Here is a 22835-nt window from a genome sequence, read left to right on the forward strand (position 1 = left end):
CAAGTTGTTTTTGTTTCTTCAGATTCTAATGAGCTTGGGGGCAATCCTCTTGTTCCATAAAGATAGGAGGAAAATATTCCCACTGTCATAACTCAAGGGGTTAATATTCCTGTTTCTACAGTACCCCCTCTAAGTAGTCTAGTCACTTCCTTTGATTGGAATCGACTGGAAGAATTCCATCTTCCTTCTTGTGTGCCTTTCCAAATTATAGTACAAGTTCGTAATATGATTGCATCTAGCACTATTATAGATGAAGGTGCATCTATAAGTATCCTTTCCTCAACTACTTAGCAAGTGTTTGGCTTGCTGCCGCTTGTGCCTATTACCTAGAATCTATTGGGTTTTAACAGAGGAACCAGTAAACCATTAGGGATCCTCCCTCAGTTACCTATTACTTTGGGAGGAAAAATAATTTATTTCAATGTGATGGTAGTCCTAGGCCCTTTAGATTACAATTTACTACTTGGGCATGACTATGTTTATAACATGGGAGCTATTGTCTCAACACTCTTTCGAGTGATTTATTTCCCGCATGAAGGCAAAATTGTCACCGTTGACTAGATTTCATTGCCCAGTCCAAATATGGCTTCCAGTCAACCATCTTCACTAAATGGTCCTTTTGTACCAATGGTATCATCTCCACCATAGGTTAATTATGTGGCAACATGTTCCATACCTACACCAACTGACGATCATTTCAGTGATGTAGTACATCATGTATTGGGGGCATTGGAACCAGATCTCTCCTTCATGACCTCTTATGGGTTGTGATCGAAGTGTGAGGATAGTTCTTTTACTGTGTCAACCTCATTAAAAAATGAAATAGGTCCATGAGGATAGTTCTTTGTCTTGTGTCAACCTCGTTAAAAAATGAAACAAGGGTCTATGAGGATAGTTCTTTTACTGTGTCAACCTCGTTAAAAATCGAAACAGCTCCCATGAGGATAGTACCTTGTCTTGTGTCAACCTAGTTAAAAAATAAAACAAGGAGTGTGAGGATAGTTCCTGGTCTTGTGTCAACCTCGTAAAAAAATGAAATAAGGAGTTTGATATGGTTATTTTACTGTGTCAACATCGTTAAAAAATGAAACAAGGAATTAGAGCAGAGTTCCTTGTCTTGTGTCAAGCTCTTTAAAAAATGAAACAAGGAATATGAGCAAATTTCCTTGTCTTGTGTCAAGCTCATTAAAAGATGAAACAAGGTCCCAAGTTCTAACTTGAGTCTTTGAGTAGATCTTGTAAAATCCCAATTGAGTCTTTCACTTGATCTCAAAAATGAACCTTCATTCCATCCACCTGATAGCCACAAGTAGTCTACTTAGGTGAATGTAATGAAGCTTAGGGGGCATGCACCTATTGGTAAAGTTAAGTTTCCCTGTAGGTTATGTGAAGGGAATCACCCCATTCACCTTTGTCCCTATCTGGACGAAGCCAAAAAGGTATTGGATAACCATCCTGCTTCACCGCAGCGACTTCCATCTAGTTATAGAAGACTCTCCCTTTCATAATGCTGGGGGCATGTAAACCAATCTCAAGCATAGTTTTTTGTTTTGATCTTGTGTAAAAATGAAACTAAATCCAAGCATAGTTTTTCATTTCAAGCTTATGCAAAAATGAAACTGAATCCAAGCATAGTTTTTTGTTTCAAGCTTGTGTAAACATGAAACTGAATCCAAGCATAATTCCCTATGGTTCAAGCTTGTCTAAAAATGAACCCAATTCCATTTTAACCCTCGTTTTTTCCATTCTATCAGCCTCTTTCATCAGGTGAGCCTTGGTTGTTTTCATCCCATTGTCACCATCCTTTTGGATGATCATGTGCTTTCACTTGGTTGTTTTACCCTTTTTGAGGAACAGTTGCAATGAGTGGTCTTATTAGCCAACCTCTTCACATAAATCAACATGTTTTGAGAAGTTCCAACATCACTGGAACCAGTTGCTACCCTAGACACTACTCATTCCTCAAAGTGGAGTCTTCTTTAAGATCTTTTCAGACTCTCTAAACATGAAAAGATTTCCGAGCACTTGTCCTTTCCAACTCGTTAAAGGATTGGAAACGATATCTCTCTTGTATTATTTTACTTTTTTTCGGAATTGAGAGATTAATCTATGAAAAATAAATTTTGGAGTTTCCTTTTCGTCCCTTTTCAAACTCTCTAAACATGAAAAGGACCGAGTTATCTTTGTCGTTAAACTCGTTAAAAACATCAAATAGCGACAAAATTGTCCATCTAGACAAGACCGAGTTTCACCTTCGCTAGACTCGTTAAAGCATCAAATTGCGATGGATTCACCCGAAAGCTGAAATTATACGAAAAGCATATGTTATCCTCCTCAAGCTTGATTAAAAATAAAGAGGTACTAGTCAGAAATGATTGGGGAAAATGGGAAAAATGGGAGAACACTTTATGGTAGCAAGTCGCTCTTGAACTTGACACTTTTACCTCATCACTGTGACTATGTGGGTTGGCTCATTCAGCTTGATGGTTATCACACCATTGGTCTATCATACCATCCATTACTTTGTTTTGGGTCAATGCTACCAATTCATCTTAGTGTCATCGACATGTTCAAGAGAAGTCATTCAGTTCAAACTTCATCCTTTGCAATACCGTAAACCTTCATTTTCATGACCGCCATTCCTGAACCTTCTGTCGTCAGTCAATTTTCATCTCCAAAATCATTTACCTCATTTCATGTCATTGATGTGGGATACATCAAGGCCCTCCTACGATGAGTCGCTTCTTGTCGACATTAGCACATCATCCAAGAAGTTGACATAGAAACACCCCTTCAGTACCTTGAGGCTTGCATACATCAATGATAGGTTTCTCGCTTCCGGTGATAGGTTGACATCATTGGCCTTCAACCGAAAGACTTTGTATGGTGTTCAACATCAAATCATTTATTCACACCATGCGAAATGTACTATAGTACCTTGAGGGTCATTATCATTATCGGTGATTCCTCTCGCGTCTATTAACGACTTACATCATTGGCTGGTAATCAGATGATGCCTTTCCATGTTTGACTTCAGATCATTTATTCACATGGTTAGAATTGTACTTGAGCGAAAGATTGAATGATATTGAAGATCCTAGATCTAGTTTCATCCATCCAGGCTGCGATGTTTTCAAGAGTACTAAATCAAATGTACAATGGCCTTACATTCATGGTCATCCATTCATGGGTCTATATCTGTAAATGACTATATTTGTACATGTAACGAAAGATTATAAGTTGAGCATGGGTATGCCTTCCCTCAGAAAGTTCATGAGAAAAATCAAATTATCATGATATATGTATTGTAATTGATGCAGGTCACCTTCTGCTTTGAAACCTCCTCTCCACATGATAAAGCATTTCACTTGACCTACATATTTACGACTTCATGCTTTAGGGGGAAACTATTACAGATCCATTTGGGAATATCAACCCTAACCTACAGATTAGTATTATTAGGGCCCATCAAACCCTAATTCAGTTGTTACATGCCCTAAATAAGTCAACCATCAGAATGCCTAGCTTCCCAAGAAGTTTCATGACTAAAATCATCCAAAAAGTGCCTCTAAGAAGATCAGCGCAGGCAGACCTTCATTAGGGTGCATTGCAATGCAGACCATACACTGATAAGGTGTTATGAAGTGCACTTGAGCCCTCTTTGGCCTACGCTGGGCGAATTTGAGTGAAGTTGCATTGGGGTTTGGGAATATTCTTATCCATTGGATGCATCTAGAAGTTTCCCAAGTTTATCTACTCCTTTGAGCTTGTACTTGGATGAGGAAGGGAGTTAAGGAACATCAATCCATTTATCCGTTCCTCCATGTAACTAAATCCTATGTTTGGGAGGGCATTCATTAACACCATTTATGGCATAAATTCATTCATTCACCTATAAAAAGACCACTCATCTAAGTGATCAGGAGCTGGAAATCGTTAAATTATAGGGAGGTGTTGTTAGTATGAGACTTGAGTTGATTCCAAGTTTTGTAATGATGTCAAAATGTCTTGCTTGTTATGAGGATAGGATGGGATTGAACTGGAGGAGTGATGTTGAATCGAGCAAATTGGGTTCTAACTCTTCCTTTTACTAATAAAGTGTTCAAATCTTTTTCCATATTCTTGTGTTATTCATTTATGCTTCCATATGTGTATCATGTACTTGATTCCATGCTATGTTTAATCAATAGATCATTATCATATGCTTTGATTGGTTTTTGTCTTCTATCTGTGTGCAGGTACTCTTCAAGCGGATTAAGTATGGAGATGAGTGACAAAGTTTGTCAAGGGAGATAAGGAGTAAGCGAAAGCTACAGGTAGGCTTTTTTATCTCTTATTTAATCTGTTGATCATAGAAAAAGTAGAGAATGCTTTGTGTTGTTGTTCTAGATGTAGCTATTAGTATAGGGGTTTAAGTGTTTATCTGTAGACACTAAAACTTCCCAAAACACACCAATATGCCCCTCAACCCCAATCAAAACAACTATGTTGCCTTGGCTTGGAATGCGTGTCAATCGACCAAGAGATTGGCAGATGCTACATATTACAATCAAGCTATTGTGAAACCAAGATGAACTGATAACTAAAAAATACCTCCCGAGGTGTTAGACTTTCTTTTCACGAACAAGGTCCATTGAGAGATTTGGAGTTCTACCAATTTTTCGCCAAGTGTTGTAGCAGTTAAAACCACCCTCCAAAATTTTTCCTTGGCTTCGTTTCTGGAGCCTCCCTACTAACCTTTCACAACACATTGTCTTGCTTCATCAAGTACACACGCTTGAGTGTTTTTCTTGCACAAAGAAAGCCTCTCGATCAAATCTTGATGCATTCCCGTCACACGCTGATCACTCAGACATGGTCCAGTTGCAGGCTAAGTAGCTCACCTAAGAAATTGTGAAATTCTAGAGGGAAACCAACCTTCCCTCCAAAAATTGTGTAATTTTGTCTGGCAGCCTATTGGGCTCTAGAATTGTGCAATCTTTCCATTCAGGCTTCACCCAAAAAACTACACGATCCTTCCTAGCATGCGTGCTCAGTCAAGGAATTGCGCAATCCTGGGCAACAGTTAGCTTCTCTTCCTAGAAATTTCACAAATACCTTGGGAAACCAACGTAGCTCCCATCCAGAAATGCACATTTTCTCCTAGAAGTTGAGCAGCCTCATGCATGAGCAGTTGGGTTGACCAGTTCCACCCGGGACCAAGGAAACTTGACTTGCATGCATGACTTGCCTTTTCCCAGAATAACAAAGGGCATCATGCAAAAGCATCTGATGATTTAGGGAGCTATTTTTATTAGTGGCAGGTTACATGGAAAATCATTTTAGAACCTTTCCTCCAAGTGTCGCTTTTTCCTAGATTTGTGGCATGCGCATCATGAGCCCAAAATTATTTATTCAATGCATTAGAGCTCATTGTTTCACATCAATGTTGGATCTCTGACATCCCACAACACATCCATGACTCTTCGACACATCCGGTTCTGCTATTCACAAGTAAGTGGTCTCAACTTGTCTTTTTCAACATTTCTATCGCTTTTTGTGTTTTCACTTGCGTGAGTGTTGTTTTCTTGATTTCTTTGAATTCTTGCTGTCATTTAAATGCATAATATCTTGTACTAGCACCATTTAAATTTTTGTTGCTATCTCATTGTTGTCGCATTCATGAAACTATTTTACACGAATGGTTGCTGATTCAGTGACTCGCTTCAGCCACATGCATGTTGATCTGTTTACCGAATCTTTCATTCAATGTTTGCATGCACGATCAATCACTTCTGCTTTCACTTAGTGTCGCCATGAATTCACTTTCACATTTTCTTTCAGTTGCCTGTCGGCGAGTATGGCCAGCCTTGACCCGAGATTTTCCTCACCAAGATAGCGTTGCGCAATCCGGGGAAGGAAGGCTTTATCTTCCTCTCCAGAAATATGCATTTTTACCCAAGAACTATCCTCCAGGAATGCATTGTGCATTTCTGAGGGACAATGACTGTTGTCCTAGAAAATTTCACAATGCAGTCGCTGAGCCTACAGTCATTGCCAACTAGAATTGCGCATTGCACAATCCCAACAGTCAGCAGTCAGTCTGGATTGCACATTGTGCAAATCCAGCAGCCAGTACTACCTCCCAGACATCCTAGACTTCATTTTTGCACAGTTCTAGTAGCCAGTTACCCAGCCTCCCAGAAGAAATTGTGCAATCTTTGCCTATCATTCCCTAGGTATGTGTTATGTCATTCCCCGAATTTTCTTTGGTTTTCACTAAAACATTTCTTGCCATGCATGCTTCTTTGTCTCTAGATCTTTGAGGTGTTCATCTACCTCTTAGCAGTACAAGATCAATGGCCTCTAAGAGATCAAGATCAAAGGACATTGACGAAAGTGAAACTGGATCAGTAGTTGAATAGGTGTCTGTATGTCTACCGATCTATGACGATACCAAGCTATTTTTGGACAAGGACATCAAGCTAAAATGGAAAGAGGTCAATTAAGAGTTTGCAAGAACTTTTAGGGAATACCTCAAAGACTGCCAGGTGTATGTGAACATTCACAAGCCTGGATTGTACCGGATTGCATGCAGACACGCTGCGTTCCCATGCGTGGACATGATACACTAGATCATCTCGCACACTGATGCCAAGACAATGACTTTGAGCAGTGTCAACAAGACAACTATTGTAACCTTCTGGGCACAGGATTATGATGAGATGTATTTGATGTAGAAGCCCTTGAATATCATGGAGACCCCCTTCAGCTTACCCAGTAGTAGTGCAAACTCCAAAGAAATTCTTAAGAACTGGGTAAAGGATCCAGCTAGATTCAGAATGATACCCAAATAGATCTACAAGAGGAAGATATTAAGGAAGGCGTATCAATACTTGGTCATATTTGCACGTCGATTGTATGTCCAAGAAAGCATAGAAACCTTCCCACAAAGTTGGGTGATTGTGTTGGGCCAACTGGCCAGAGAGGGAAAACCATGTAACTGGTTCAGCATGTTGCGTCATCAGCTGAAAGAACATGTAATGAAGGCTCGACAGTCACCCTAAGGTATGCAAGTAGAGATCTACATATCTGCCTACATCCTAGATGAAATATGTTCGCGACAGGAGTTCCCAGGCTTGGAGTGGGCATGGTCACCAGTGGACACTACTATGAATGCATATTGTAAGCTGTTGTCTGAATGCAACTTCAAAGGAGTTATCACAAGACTTTCTGATCATTTTTTCACCCCAGTTTACAAGATGATATTCAAACAAGATCCACCCTACATGTCGAGGGCAGCAATGGATGTACTGATAGAGATTACTGATTGGTATGCCTCACTATTCGGCACCTCCATATGAATTTTTGGCATGGAGAAGCCTCCACATGTTCTACTGAAGTTTTCCTTAGACATAATCGTCATGCAGGAAGTAGCATATCACATCTCAGTAGGATTAATAGCTAGACTGCACCGGAAGAAGAAGGCACCTTGGCCTGCTCTTCCATTATGGATTGGGTTATATGAGGTCTAGAGTTTCAAGAAAGTGGATGTCGAAGCAGAACATATGAGGAAGTATCCATTCAACCTCCAAAGTTAAAATCCATATGCCCCACATTATATTGTGAAAGATCACTGCATGAGAGTATAGTTCAACTCGATCCACAAGGCATTTCATTGGGTTGAGGAGGACCCATGGAGATATTGCTATAGTTTCTCTAGACCTAATGAATAGGTCATATTTTCCGTGGAGTGGTTAGCGAAGAAACATGAAGTAGCATCTCGGAGAGCACCAATACCAATAGTGGTAGCAACAGAGGCAAGCATACTAGTGTGTGATAAGGGCAAGAGGAAGATTATCGATCACATGGAGGAAGAGCAAAGCTACATGTTCCGAGCAGATCCACTGGAATCACGCAAGGGAAGAGGGAGAAGAGAATAATGGAGGAAACAGAGAAGGAGTTGCATGAGATGAGAGAGAAACTTCAGAAGTAACAAGAGACACGCAAATAGGAGAGGGAAGTGCAGAAACAACAGGTACAACAGGGGTCACAACATGTGAAAACAGATGAAACAGTGCCTGTACTCGTAGCGAACTCATTAGAATAGCCGGCATCAGGAAAATAGGGTGAACCATCGTAGGAGAAGGACTTCGTTCATGAGATAGAGCAAGCACTTCAACAATTGTATACAAATATGGAGCAACAAGAATTGGAAAAGGACATCGACCTTATGCCTCATCACTAAGAGGTCAACTTAGCTACTTCACCGCATACAAATTATGAGCAAGTCTCAAGTGACTGAGTAGGCACTAAGATCCTCGGGGATCAACTGGAAGGAGAGATGCATAACATCTCATTTGACGAGTCTCAACATAGAGTTGTGCAATCCTGTAGAGTGTCGACTCTGGATGACCATACATCTCCTGTGCAAGTTGAGGAATGAGTGATCATGTCTGACATGCGCAAACATCTAGCAGCCTTGGCCGATGCAACCAGAGTGTATGCCAAATCCACTAGCTCAAGTGTTTGCCTTCTGATAGCTGAGAATGAGCGAATGGGTAAGGAACCATAGATGACCAAGCAAGGAGGAGAGTTGGTGACAAATTCCACTTGAGCTGAACTGAAGAAGGAAATACTAGATGAACTATTGTCCCTTGACATAGTTATTCATGTGTTGTAATCCAAGTTTGTCAGCTTGCATAAGGCAGTCATCCATCTCAATGGATGGTAGTAGTGATGTGCTAGAAGAGCTCGTATCTTAATGAACTTGCATGTTGTTGTTGATTACATGCAAACATGGATGATGAGATACAAGGGAGCCCTACTGCACTTGCCTAAGATGATGAAGGCGAGTGCGGTCGAGCTGAAGGCACATATCCATAGTCAAATCTGGAACTATGAAGAGGTCCCACAACTCATCACTAGTATACATGCTTCCCATACACGTGTGTTCAAGAGTATGGATTTTGTGGAGCGTGCACATGTAATCCCATCTATTGGGAATCTCACCCTAGCGAAGGCAAAGGCACAGGTCCGACTAGATCTTGACTCGTACTTTAACGAGTTGATGTGCATCGCCACGAGCCTAGACTTGCTCATCAGTGCATACATCATGCACAAGTATGTTGCTGGTCTAGCCGCATTGAAGACAATGATGTGGATGCTCATAGATGAGTTGGATAGAGGAGCCTAAGTAGTGTACCAGGATGCTATGGAGGTAAGAGTCAGGTTCTAGAATGATGTCACCTTGGAGAACACGGACACCATCGCGGACTACCGATCTTGGCGTCAATATGTTATTGTTAATTAGCATGAGGATGTTGAGGAGTTGGACTTCCATGGTTTTCTAAGTCATAGTGATGTCTAGCATGGCTTGCTCAAGCCATTTCTCTCACATGGGTACATGTGCATTGTAATGTAATGTCTTGTCATGTGTAAGTCAAGTGTCGATAGTTGGATGTAACAGTCATAGAGTAGATGAAGAGTCATGAGGGTAGTTGAACTATCACAAAGGGGAATGTCAAGGGTCACCCCACCCTTTGCTATAAATAGTCTCTCATAAATCATTGTAAAAGCTTTTGGTCAGCCAAGCTTCCGATAAGACTATATTAGAGAGAGCTTGGACAATATTGTAACGAGCCTTGGCTTCTCAACTGCGCAGAGCTAGTACATCTCTTTGGAGGAGCAGGTGGTTGTGGCTGTAACGTTCTACTATCGGAACTAGTGGTTGGACATGGATGTATTGTATGACTAGAACTTAAACTTCTTAATATAACAAGAGCCAACACTTTTCATGCATATGTTGTATTGTATTCTATGCTATCTAGTTTACTCTAAATGATATATGTATTTGTTTACTTATGCATGCATGTATAGCTATCTGTGTATGTATGTATGAATCTTTCTGAAATGTGTTGTTGGTTTAACCATCACTTTGGATTGCTTGCTAACTTTCCTTCCACGTTGTGATGTACATTTGCTCATGAGTTCCCTTATTAACTACATGCTATCACAGGTTTCCAAGGGGTGCACTCATCTCAACCCCCCTGTGTTAAAACCTCTCATGCACCTTCCTTGGCTTGCTACAACTATCTCACCATTGCTACCAATAGAGTTATCTTACTTGCCTCTATTAGAAATCACGATCAAGGGAAATCACGGTCAAGGCATTACCATACGACCCATTGCTAGGACTCCTACACCAAACAGTTTGAGGTTTAATTGGGAATTCTTATCAGTGAGATCCCCTAACATGTTGGTGGGTCTAGCACCATCACCATGATGTTAATTTGATGATACCTTGAGAATATTTCAGTGAAGTAATATGCCTCCTTCCCTCAAACATTATCTACACTTCATCCATAAATGATGTTGGGAATGGGTCATGGACACATGCATCATGAAGCTTCCATAGCTCTACGCAAATCCTTATTTTACCTTTCTGTTTCTTCTCCTGAACTACCATCGGGTTCACCCAATTAGATTCCTTCTGTTATGTAAACTTGACTCAGGATAGAGTCAAAGTTGACTAGGTTAAACAGTGATGGTTTTGGGGCACATGGTATTGTGCACCCATAGTATTTTTCCCATGGTATTATATGTAATGGAGCTTATAAAATGCTGGAAGGAATTCATTGTAATGCAAGACCTGGAGGTGAGCGGTGAAGGATCACTTACTCGGATTGGCCAGGGTTTTGGCCAATGCTAATGAGATCTTATTAGGTTGGGTTTTTCCCCGGATTTGGAGTTTTCCCAAATAAACATTTGTGTTTATGTGTTTAGCCTTCACCTGGTTGGATTGGCCAAGGTTTTGGCCAATGCTAATGAGATCTTATTAGGTTGGGTTTTTCCTTGGATTTGGGGTTTTCCCAGATAAGCATTTGTGTTTATGCGTTTATGGTTGTTGCTGGTTATTTTTATATTTGTTTCTCTCAGTAATTCTCGGTAATTATTTATGTTATGCAGTAAATTTCCTAACAACTGGTATCAGAGCCAGATATTGGATTCAAAAAGATTCTTTGATGCCAAGGGTTTATCGTGCCTAATGAGATCAATGTAGCCTTTTTACAGATCTAGGTCTGGAAAATAATGGTGGAACAATTGTACGCAGAAGAACCTCGAGGAGAATGTGCAGAAGATAGTGTCATAACTACGAGGGATTGCAGTGCATTTACGATATTTACCAGTTTGGAGCATGTTGAGGAATTGTTCGGGATTCATGCGGCTATTTAAAGAAGGTCAGCAGAAAATTGTTCATGCGGTTTGCTACGTGAGACCACTGGTGTTGGAATCTATGAGGTTCTCAGGCTCGCAATTGGAGCGATTTGATAGAAGTTTTTGAGAAAATCAAATTGAGAAAGGATGGATCAAAATCGCAGCAGCAATAAACAAAAAAAAAAATTAATGAAGTAAAAATTATTGCATGTAAATGGGCATACTACTATAAGACTTGGTAAAGCATGTGTACCCCTCGGTGATCACCGGTAAAGTTTGGGTTAGACCTAGGCGATAGGGGGGATGTTGGGTTAACCATACCCTAAGTAAAAACTCTGAGGGGGGTAAGAGCTAGAGTGAACAGGATTGTCTCACTTAGCAGGTTTGGCTAGAGTTAGTCAAGGAACCCCAAGTCAAGTTTAAGGGGGGAATTGTTAGGTAAACTTGACTCGGGATAGAGTCAAACTTGACTAGGTTAAACAGTGATGGTTTTGGGGCACATGGTATTGTGCACCCATAGTATTCTGCTCGTGGTATTATATGTAATGGAGCTTATAAAACACTGGAAGGACTTCATTGTAATGCAAGACCTGGAGGTGAACGATGAAGGCTCACTTGGTTGGATTGGCCAGGGTTTTGGCCAATGCTAATGAGATCTTATTAGGTTGGGTTTTTCCCTGGATTTGGGGTTTTCTCGAATAAACATTTGTGTTTATGCGTTTAGCCTTCACCTGGTCAGATTGGCCAGGGTTTTGGCCAATGCTAATGAGATCTTATTAGGTTGGGTTTTTCCATGGATTTGGGGTTTTCTCGGATAAACATTTGTGTTTATGCGTTTATGGTTGTTGTTGGTTATTTTTATATTTGTTTGTCTCAGTAATTCTCGGTAATTATTTATGTTATGCATTAAATTTCTTAACACCTTCATAGGTTATATGGTTCCCACCTCCAACATCTTATCCAACTCTTGGCGAACCTTTCCCTTGTATTCAAGATTAAGAAAATATAGCCTTTGTTTAATATGCTTCACGTCCAGCTTCAAAGTGATCTTTAATACACCCAAATCGCCAACTATGCCCTTCAAATCTAAAAACTTCATGGGGAAGAGATCCTGGTATTCACGAAGTAACTCAATAGCTTTATCCAGAGTAGAGTCATCCTAATAATCTCCAATCTTTGCAAACTTTGGTTCTGCTTTAGTTCCAATGTTTACTTTCTTTTTCTTCAACAACCCGATGATGTTTGGGTTGTATCTTTGCGAGCCTTCGACTTCATGATGCCCTTCTTCCTCTGGAATATTAATGTTTCTTGGATCTTTGTCCTCCTCTTCAATGGTCACATTATAGCATTCCAATGCATGGCACAGCTGGGTGCTCCAATCTGGTTGGACCCACTCTATGGGTTCCTATGACTTTTTGAAGATAATAGCCTTAATTTCTTTCCTGCTTCATCGATGCTTGTGAAGCCGTCTTCAAAGTTGAAGGTCAATAAGGACCCCTCCCTCAATATATCCCACTCCGTAGTGTCATGGCAGAGCTCCGTTTCCAGATACTAGTTCATGGGAATTGTATCCAAAGTATGGAAAAATATGTGTACTCATTCTGGCTGTGGTTCTGCCCCCCACGCTTTAGTCCATTTCTCTAGGTGATCATGCGAATCACCCATTCCATTATATTTCTCAGTAAATATAGTATTATGGCACCTGAACTGTAACCTCAACATTTTTCTATAATCCTGCCATCCATCAAAACTACCTTTATGTGTACCCGACCATCGTGCAGGCGTAGCGCACAGTGCCAAATCTCATTCTTGGAAGTGGTGATCCTCAGGGACTTCGCACTCTAAGCCATCCAAAAACTAATCTACGTTAGTCAAACCATCATAATAGGGTAATTTCCTTATGTAGGTTTTAACCCCGTATAGAAATTACCTGCATACGAATTCTAAAACATAGAAAATGAAAAATGCGAGCGAATAACACATAAAACACATATACACAGAGATTTTCCCCTGGATCCCAAAACTGGGACGACCAGCTTGATTTTTCATTATGTTCTTTTCAATGTTACAATACATATTTATACATGCCGAAGCATCCAATACCATGGACCAAAAACCATTGCATCCAAAACCATGGACCGAAAACCATCACGTCCAAAACCATGTGCGAAAAACATGCAAAAAACCATTGGTTGGTCCGCCCAACCTAATATAGGGTCCAAAACCAAAATTTTCCGGGGCACTGCCTTGGACCCCATAGAGTGGGGTTACCCACACCCCTCAAACCCCCTGTGACTCCCCCCGCTACGCAATTGGCGCAATGAAGGGGGGCTCTGCCCCCCTTCTAACCCCCCGGTTAACTACGTGGGCTAGTTGTGGAAAGAATATAACACAACCCAACATTCTCCCACTTGTTGTTTTCTTTCCATAGGGGGCCATAAGAGAGCTTAGTCATTTATCCAGCCCTGCAATGCCCATTGTTTCTCTACACCAAGAGAACTTCTCAAAGCTCATATATTTTGTCAATGCATCTGCAGCATTCTTCAAAGTGTCCACCTTTACCAGCGACACCTTTTTGTCTTCTATCATATCCCTCACAAACTGATACTGAACATCAATGTTCTTTGTATTTGAATGATATGTAGGGTTCTTTGCCAAGAAAATTGCACTTTGGCAATCACAGTCTATCCTTATAGCTCCCTATACTAATCCCATACTTGAACACAATCTCTGCAACCAAACTGCTTCCTTGCTTGCATGAGTGGATGCCATGTATTCTGCCTCTGTAGTTGATAGTGCCACTACATATTATTTCTTACTCATCCAACTGATTGCACCTCCAAATAGGTTAAACACATACCCACTTGTAGATCTTCTTTGATCTAGATCTCCAGCCCAGTCTGCATCAACAAAGCCACGAATATCCAACACTTTTTCCAATCCTGGTCTTCCTTGGTAGCACAAACCATAATCACTAGTGCCACGCAAATACCTGAAAACCCACTTCACTGCTGTCTAGTGCTCCTTCCATGGTTTGGACATAAACCTACTCAATACTCCCACTGCATGTGCAATGTCTAGTCTAGTACAGACCATTGCATACATTAGGCTACCGACTGCACTTGCATATGGAACACGGGACATGTCCTCTTCCTCTTCTTATGTCTTGGGACACTGTTTAGCAGATAACTTTACACCTACAGGAATAGGAACCTTCATCGTTTACTATCCAGCTTATTAAACCTCTGCAATATTGTCTCGACGTACTTCCTCTAGTTTAACTAGAGCTTCCTCTTTGTCTGATCTCTTTTAATTTCCATGCCCAAAATATAGTTTGCAAAACCATGATCTTTCATTTCAAATTTTGAGGACAAATGGGTATTCAAATCCTGGATAATTTCTTTGTCATTTCCAACCAGCAACATATCATCCACATACAGGACCTGATAAATGACACGGTCACCAATTAATTTAAAATACACATAGTGATTTGCTTTGCTTCTGGTGAATCCAAGTCCCCGTATAAATGTATCAAATTTATGATACCACATCCTTGGTGACTATTTTAACCCATACAAAGACTTCTTTAACTTGCATACTAGTTCTTTCTTACCCTTCACCACAAAGCCTTCATGTTGCTTCATGTAGATCTCCTCTTCCAGATCTCCGTGAAGAAATGGTATCTTCACATCCATCTGTTCTACCTCAAAATCAAAAGCAGTAGCAATAGATAAAAGTAATCTAATAGAAGTTATCTTGGCAACAGGAGAAATGATATCACCAAAATCAATTCCCGGTACCTGGGAATAACCTTTTGCTACCAATCGAGCTTTGTATTTCTCCACCTTTCCTTCTGCATTTGTCTTCTTCTTGAACACCCATTTGCTGCCAATGCGTTTCCTTCCAGTTGCCAACTCCACCAGATCGCAAGCCTCATTTTTGTGAAAATATGCCATTTCATCAACCATAGCCTCTTTCTAGAGTTTTCCATCCTCTAAATCTACTGCTTCCTTCATAGTTCTGGGACCATCATCACTAATAGATAAAGCAAAATTTGAATAGAAAGCAGATGGACTATACCTTCCTGGTTGCCTTCTTTCTCGAACTAATTTTCTCATACCTGGAGTTTGTGGCTCTTCATCTTCTACTTCCTCCTCTGCTGTAGAGTCTAATTCTTCCTCCTTTAGCTCAAACTCTATCTTCTCAGGTTCCTTTGGTTGGAATTCATGTTTAATAACATCTTTTACATATCTGAACACCACATATCGGTTGTACACAACCTTCCTTGTTACTGGGTTCCAAAGCTTATAACCCTTTAAACCATCCTTATACCGAATAAAGATGCACTTTTCAGATTTACTATCCAACTTGGTTCGTTTCTCCTTTGGAACATGTATGCATGCATCACATCCAAATACCCTCAGATGTGAAAGAGACAGTTTCTTACCATTCCATACCTCTTGTGGAGTCTTATCCTCCAATGCTGATGAAGTTGATCTGTTGACCAGGCAACATGCTGTCTCCACTGCCTCTGCCCAGAATTCCTGTCCTAACATGACACCACTGAGCATGCTTCTTTCCCTTTCCATCAACGTCTTATTCATTCTTTCTGCAACTCCATTTTTCTTAGGTCTGTATGGAGTAGTCTTTTTTCATGCTATACCACACTTCTTACAGAATTCTTCAATTTCCTTATTGCAAAACTCTCTACCATTATCTATCCTCAGCACCTTTATCTTCTTCTTTGTCTAGTTTTCCACCAGAGACTTAAATTCTTTAAACCTATCAAAGAATTTAGATTTATTCTTAAGGAAAAAAATCCATGTATTCCGTGAGAAGTCATCTATAAAGGATACATAGTACACCGACTTACCTAGTGATGGTACTTTCATAGGTCCAAACACATCACTGTGCACAAGGTCTAATATCTATTTCGCCCTCTTACCACCAAAGGGTAAACTCACCTGATTCTTCTTCCCATATACACAATTTTCACAAAAATAAAAATCCAGAGAGCTATTACTCATACCTTCTACCATACCTTTACCATGAAGTATTTGAAGGCCCTTCTCTCCAATATGTCCAAGCCTTTGATGCCACAACATGGTCTTCTCTCCAGAGACCACTGGATTTTCTGCTCCACTTTTAGGAACCACAAAACTATTGCACCCATCAACAATAGTGCTACCTTGCAGCTTGTACAAATTTCCAATCTGAACTCCCCACATCAATATCAGTGCTCCCCTAACCATCTTGAAGGTATCCTTCTCAAACATTGTTTTTACACTTGCATCATCCAACTTGCTTACAAAAATCAGATTTCTAGCTAATGCAGGAATATGCAAAACACCCATAAGTGTTCTAACCTTTCCAACTTGCAACATCAACTTAACTTTTCTGCGACCAACGATTATATCCTTCCTGTTATCCCCCAAGAAGACATCAACACCATCATATTTCTCATACTCGCAAAACCACTATCTATGGGGAGTGAAGTGAAAGGATGCACCTGAGTCAATCAACCATGCCTCATGATCTACATGTGTACTTGAAGAAGCCAAGTACACATCCTCACCTTCATCTGAGGTGGTTTTCGCCTCTGCAGAAGGAGCATCATCAGATCCATTTCCTTTATCATGAGCTTTAGATTTACAGTCCCTCTTGTAGTGCCCTTCCTTTTCGCATTTCCAGCACACCACCTTTACGGGTTTTCCTGGAGATTTAGATCTCCCTCTAGATTTAGGTCTCCCACTCGAAGACTTAATTTTATTTCTATTTTGGGACCGTCCTCGTACAGACAAAGCATAACCATTTTGGCTCTCCATATTTTTCCGTCTCATCTGCTCCATCAGCAAGGATGAGACTATTTCATCAAACTGCAAGGCAGTTGCATTGCTACATATTGCAATAACTAGACTATCCCACGAATATGGTAGAGAACACAAGAAACTGATGCACTTATCTTCATCTGAAATTTTAATATCAACAGATGATAACTGACTTACCACAATATTAAATGTGTTCATTTTCTTTGTCACTGAGTCTCCATCTTTCATCGTCAGGTTATACAACTTTTTCCATAGGAACAATTTATTCACCAGAGACGTAGATTGGCACAAAGTCCCTAACTTGTACCACAAAGCCTTTGCCGTAGCTTCCCCTGATACATTCAACAATACTAAATTTGAGACACACAATTGTATTGTGCTCCTTTCCTTTTGATCCAAATTCTTCCATTCTTCATCAAACACTCCCATTGGTTTAGTACCCAGATCTGCCGCGATCCACTGATCTTTATCCAACAACAGATCCTCCATCTTGAGTTTCCACAACTCAAAACTCTGACCATTAATTTTCTCGATCTCTATCTTTCAACTGCTCGCCATCTTCTTTCACCACCAGAATCGATCTCACAGATCTCCTACTGAACAGGGTTTACCACAGGCCCGAGCAGAACCCCTTAGTAATAAAGGTGTCCCCTTGAAGCCAAAAAAAGCTCTGATACCAAATGTAGGTTTTAACCCCATACACAAATTACCTGCATACGAATTCTAAAACACAGAAAATGAACAATGTGAGAGACTAACGCATAAAACACATATACACAGAGATTTTCCCCTGGATCCCAAAACCAGGACTACCAGCTTGATTGTCCATTATGTTCCTTTCAATGTTACAATACATATTTATACATGCCGAAGCATCCAATACCATGGACCTAAAACCATTGCGTCCAAAACCATGTGCAAAAAACATGCACAAAACCATAGGTAGGTCTGCCCAACCTAATATAGGGTCCAAAACCAAAATTTTCCAGGGTGTTGCCCGAGACCCCATAGAGTAGGGTTACTTGCACCCCTTAAAGCCCCCGTGACTCCCCCCGCTACGCAATCGACACAATGAAGGGGGCGCTCCACCCCCCTTCTAACCCCCTAGTTAACTATGTGGGATAGTCGTGGAAAGAATATAACACAACCCAACACCTTACCTCTGACAAGACACATCAGAGTGACTTCGTCATCATACTACACCGTAGTGTGGATACATTGTGTAGCTGATTCTGCCAATGCTCCAATTCTTCATCTAAATCCAAGGTGTAGGAACTCTCCTGGTCCCATGCAATCTGTCCATTCACCATCAGATTGATCCAATCTCGATCTTGTGCTATTATTTTTTAGATTTGATCCAGTTTATCCTCAATTTCTTCATAATCATGGACTTGTATAGTATAGCGCACCCCTTCTGCAAGGTCCAACAGTACTACAACCCAAAGTGAATTCCTTTCAAATAATAGTATCCTCTTATTTATATTGATGAACCCGTTTATATCAATGGCCCAATTAATTCCCAGGACCGCGAGGTATGGGTTACTATCATTGATGATCTCTATAACCTCAAAATGGGCCATCGCGCTCGCACCTTCTATATCAATGGTTACTCCATATAATTTTCCCATAGCGATAATTTTTTGCTGGTTTTCCATTCTGAGCTCAATCAGAGACCACTACAGCATAGGTTTCCCCATTCTTTCCCATGTTTGTTTTGGCAAAACGTTTGCATCAAACCCCAAGTTCAAGATGACTTGGTCCATCTCATAATCACCTATCTTGAGGTGAGCCTCATCTTGTGCCCTCTTTGTGCCTTATGTTTACCAATTTTTCTTACCACCCGGTGTCGATCAGGGACCTTTTCTTTTTTGACACATTCTTTTATTAATTCCTGAAGGCCCTCCATAGATTTGCTATTGCACAATAGTTTTATGCAGGTCTCCAAAAACGTAGTAAGCACAGAGGGATCAACCTTTGCAGTCGCACTAGTTTCTTGCACCTTGTCTTGGCTTCCTGAGGTGGAGGCCTCAGCGAAGCTCTTCTTGGCTTCCATAAAAGTTTCCTTAACGCAATCTAGATCAAAACCAACTTCCCTCTCTAGGGCCTTGCGGATCCATCCGTCCTCTTTAGGTTGTTTTCCTTTATCATCGCCAGTCATTATTCCACTTCTCAGTACTATATTCACACTTTGATCCTCATCATGGGGCTCAACTCTCATCATTTGTAAGTTCCATGTAGGCTATTGCGGTTGTGTTTTCTTCTCTTGCATTTTAGCTATCAGAACCGGTAATTATTCTAGAGTATGGTAAAAATGGCTATAGTATTGACGTGATGAGCGCATCTGATTCTGGGAGTCTCAGTCATAGTTCCTTGGCATTCTACAGTTGTAGGCAATGAGATGACCACGACCTCTAGCAGTCCCTCCTCCTCCTTGGCCCTATCCTCATCCCTGATAACCTCCACGTGTGCCTCCACTGCCATTTTTTGGAGGTCGAGTCTCTACTTGCATCTGGTATGTAGGTGTTATGTCCATCATTAGCTCATAGCTTCGACAATGGCACTCATTGTGGCCCACCAATTTGCAGAAGTTACAGAACAACTGCTGAGGTGTCTGGATGAATTTTTGCAGTAAATGACAATTATTTGTTGCATGTTATCCATCAACTTGAAAAATAGCACATCATAGCACAACCCCCATGCTCTTTCCTACTGGGGTTTCTGGTTTTAGAGAAATCGATCCCCCTCCTATAATATAATTCGATTACACAGGATAGTGGTCTTTATCATGCCCCTAGATTTTGCACTTCAGACACCAAACTTCCATGCACACTTTTGGTTTAGTCTCCTTGTCTTTCTTCAAGCTCTGAAATTTTAAGTGCAAGCTCTGTAACTGAGAGTGGATCTGTTGTACCCCCAAGGTTGCATCCTGAATAGGCATTGCATGCAACCTTGTCGCAATCTCTAAGGCTTCTTCCTGTGTTTCTATCTTTTGTTTTAACAAAGATATTGTCATGTGGGGCAGAAGTGAAGTTATAAGCCATTCAAGATGCTGACTATCCGAGAGCTAGATGTTAGCTTCTCGAATTTGACATTTCAACCTTTGGTCTAATTCCCAAGGCATCTCGTCAACCCTCATCATGATTTCCTTGAATCTAATTACTGACTGTGAGTCAAACTTAGGCTTACTAAACTCCTTGTTTAAGTCCACCTTAGTCTCTACTAGTGACGCAAGAGGGTTATCAGAAAAATATTTAATATACGAAGTTAGCACATGATCCTACAGAGCGGTAACCAATTGTGCCTTCTTTATATTGTCATCAGTAATCTGTTGCATTGTTCACACAAAATTTGCAACAAATCAAAACTGCTATGCATCTTCACTCCATATTCCCTTGAAAATTGGTAGCTTCATTGTGTTCGCCATGTTGAATGGTGGTGGTGGAGGTGGAGGTGTGGGCGAAGGTGTATGTGGTGGAGGTTGAGATCGAGGTGGACTGGATGGATGATGTATTCATGGAAAACCCTGTGTTATCAGCTTGACATCACTTCACGGTGAAACTTGCACTGCTCCTTTGTCATCGCTTGAAGGAGGTCTGATTAGCGAACTATATTCTAGACCTAATCTCTCTCAATCTCTAAAGAGTCTTCCACTTTGTGTAGCTCCGAACACCAAGGCAATGGCATAACCTAGTTTTCACATAACAAAATTTTAATCCAAGTATTCAATGATCTTAAATACTTAACTCACAGTCCTTTGAAAAATCTCCACGCCGCTTCATTGTAGCTAACTGAGGTATCAACTGCAAATTATATAACAAATCCTCCTATAATTCGATTGAGGAAGTGATCGACAGCCCATGCAATATTTTTTTCAGAAGCTTCTAACCGTCACACTAATTTTGGAGTCCACACTATTAGATTATCAAGCTTCCACCTTCCTTGGCTATCCGTCAATTTAGCCAACCATTCATACAATTCAATGGGGAAAGTGTAGAAGAAGATCTCGTGTATCTCTATATATAGGTACCTGTTCAACCAATGTTCCTTTGATAGGTGCAAATTCCTATTTTTTGGCACTATGAACTTGTGAATCTTCTGATCCAACTAGTTTTCAATCTCTTTCTTGGTCGGATTCCAATGATGTGACATTACACATCTCCTTCAAGTAGATCTCAGTCCCAACAATAGAACCATTTGCTGGATTAGGGGGTCTTGACCCAGGTTCAGAAGTAGTTGCTCCAACCAACAAATGCCTACACTATTGGCCATTTTGGCAACAACCCACGTAGTGCAGGCTGCAGTCTCACCCGAAGCATTATGGTGGGATGAAAGAACCAATTTTCTGCATCCAGAGACTAGTGTGATGTCTTTTAGCACCCCATATCTTCCTTCTTGCAAACTGATACACTCCTAGGGCACACTGCTACAACTCAGTCAAAATGGCCTTTAGACCTTCGCGAAGGTCTATGATTAGTATGTGTGGACCTTTAACAGTCAATTTATCTACTTACGTGCATTAGAAAGTAGTCCTAAGTTAGGGTTTGCACATATTTACTTAAGTTATTAGTAAACATTAGAGAGATCATCGGAGTCTTCACGAAATTACATAAACATGATTTGCATACATCGTTAATAGTTATTCAACAGAATCATGAAAAATTTAATCAATATTTCATAAAACACATTATTCATTGTCATCATATATCGTAAATAGAAGTAAACAGAAATATGCAAGAATTCTTCAAAATTGTCTTTATTTGATCTTCAATTTAGGATTACAGACTCAAAACTACCCTGTGCACTCAGTTGCAAGGGTCCATGCACTCAGCTGCGAACTCTACCTAGGCCTCTGCACACTCAGCTGCAGAGGTTTTCTTATCCTATCTAGCCCACTTCTTTTCGCTATCACTTCTAAGACTCCATCCTCTGTCATAAAAAATATGCCTCAGACTCTCTAAGACACACCTATTTACAACGTTTTTCATACAATTCCATCATTCGCAAACCATGGGTGGATCTCAAAACTGACTCAAACTTTACATAAAACAAGGGCCTACACCCCTTTGAATCCTAATCCTCTATGTGCTCCGCATCCACAAATCATGGATATTTTACATTATTTACACAAAATGTATCAGAATTTGCATTACTTTAACCTCAAAGCTAACCCAGGGGACCCCATCCCAACACTTGTGCCCAAGGTTGAAGCCAATATTTCCATGGCATGGGTGCAGTGCAATTTTTATGTGATGGTTGTGGAAATGCTTGAGTGTTAAAACCTTGTGTCATATTTGGTTGTGAATTTTGCCACAATCTCTTAGCAACAAAACAAAGGGGATCTACTTGATTTGGTATTACTTCCTCTTGATAAACATCTTTAAGACATGGTATTGAATGAAATTCATTTGTATCATGATTTTATGCACAAATAACACAACTTTCTACACTTTTTAAGTCAAGAGGGAATTCTCTCAGAGCATGTTTTTTTTCTACATTTGGGACAAAAGATTGATAATGCATCATTTTCACCTTTTTGCTTATTTTTCACTTTAAGGGTATCTATTTGTTCACCAAGATTCCCCAAAATGTTTGTTTTAAAGTTTTCAATCAAATTTCCTAATTTATCCCCACTTACTATCCCAGCTGTAGATTTATTAATCCTAGACATGAGAGGGTATCTTAGATTTTTCCCAGTTCTTGCCTTACCTTTTGAAATGTGTATGCATAACTCAAAAATTTCTCCAAATGATAACTGAGAAATATCTCCCTTACCCATCAAATTGAGAAGATCAATCCACTCATCTCTGATGG

This window comes from Pinus tabuliformis, chromosome 7 (genome assembly GCF_031772625.1).
Source record: "Pinus tabuliformis cultivar Carrire ecotype Pingquan chromosome 7, CPIR1, whole genome shotgun sequence".
NCBI lineage: Eukaryota > Viridiplantae > Streptophyta > Pinopsida > Pinales > Pinaceae > Pinus > Pinus tabuliformis.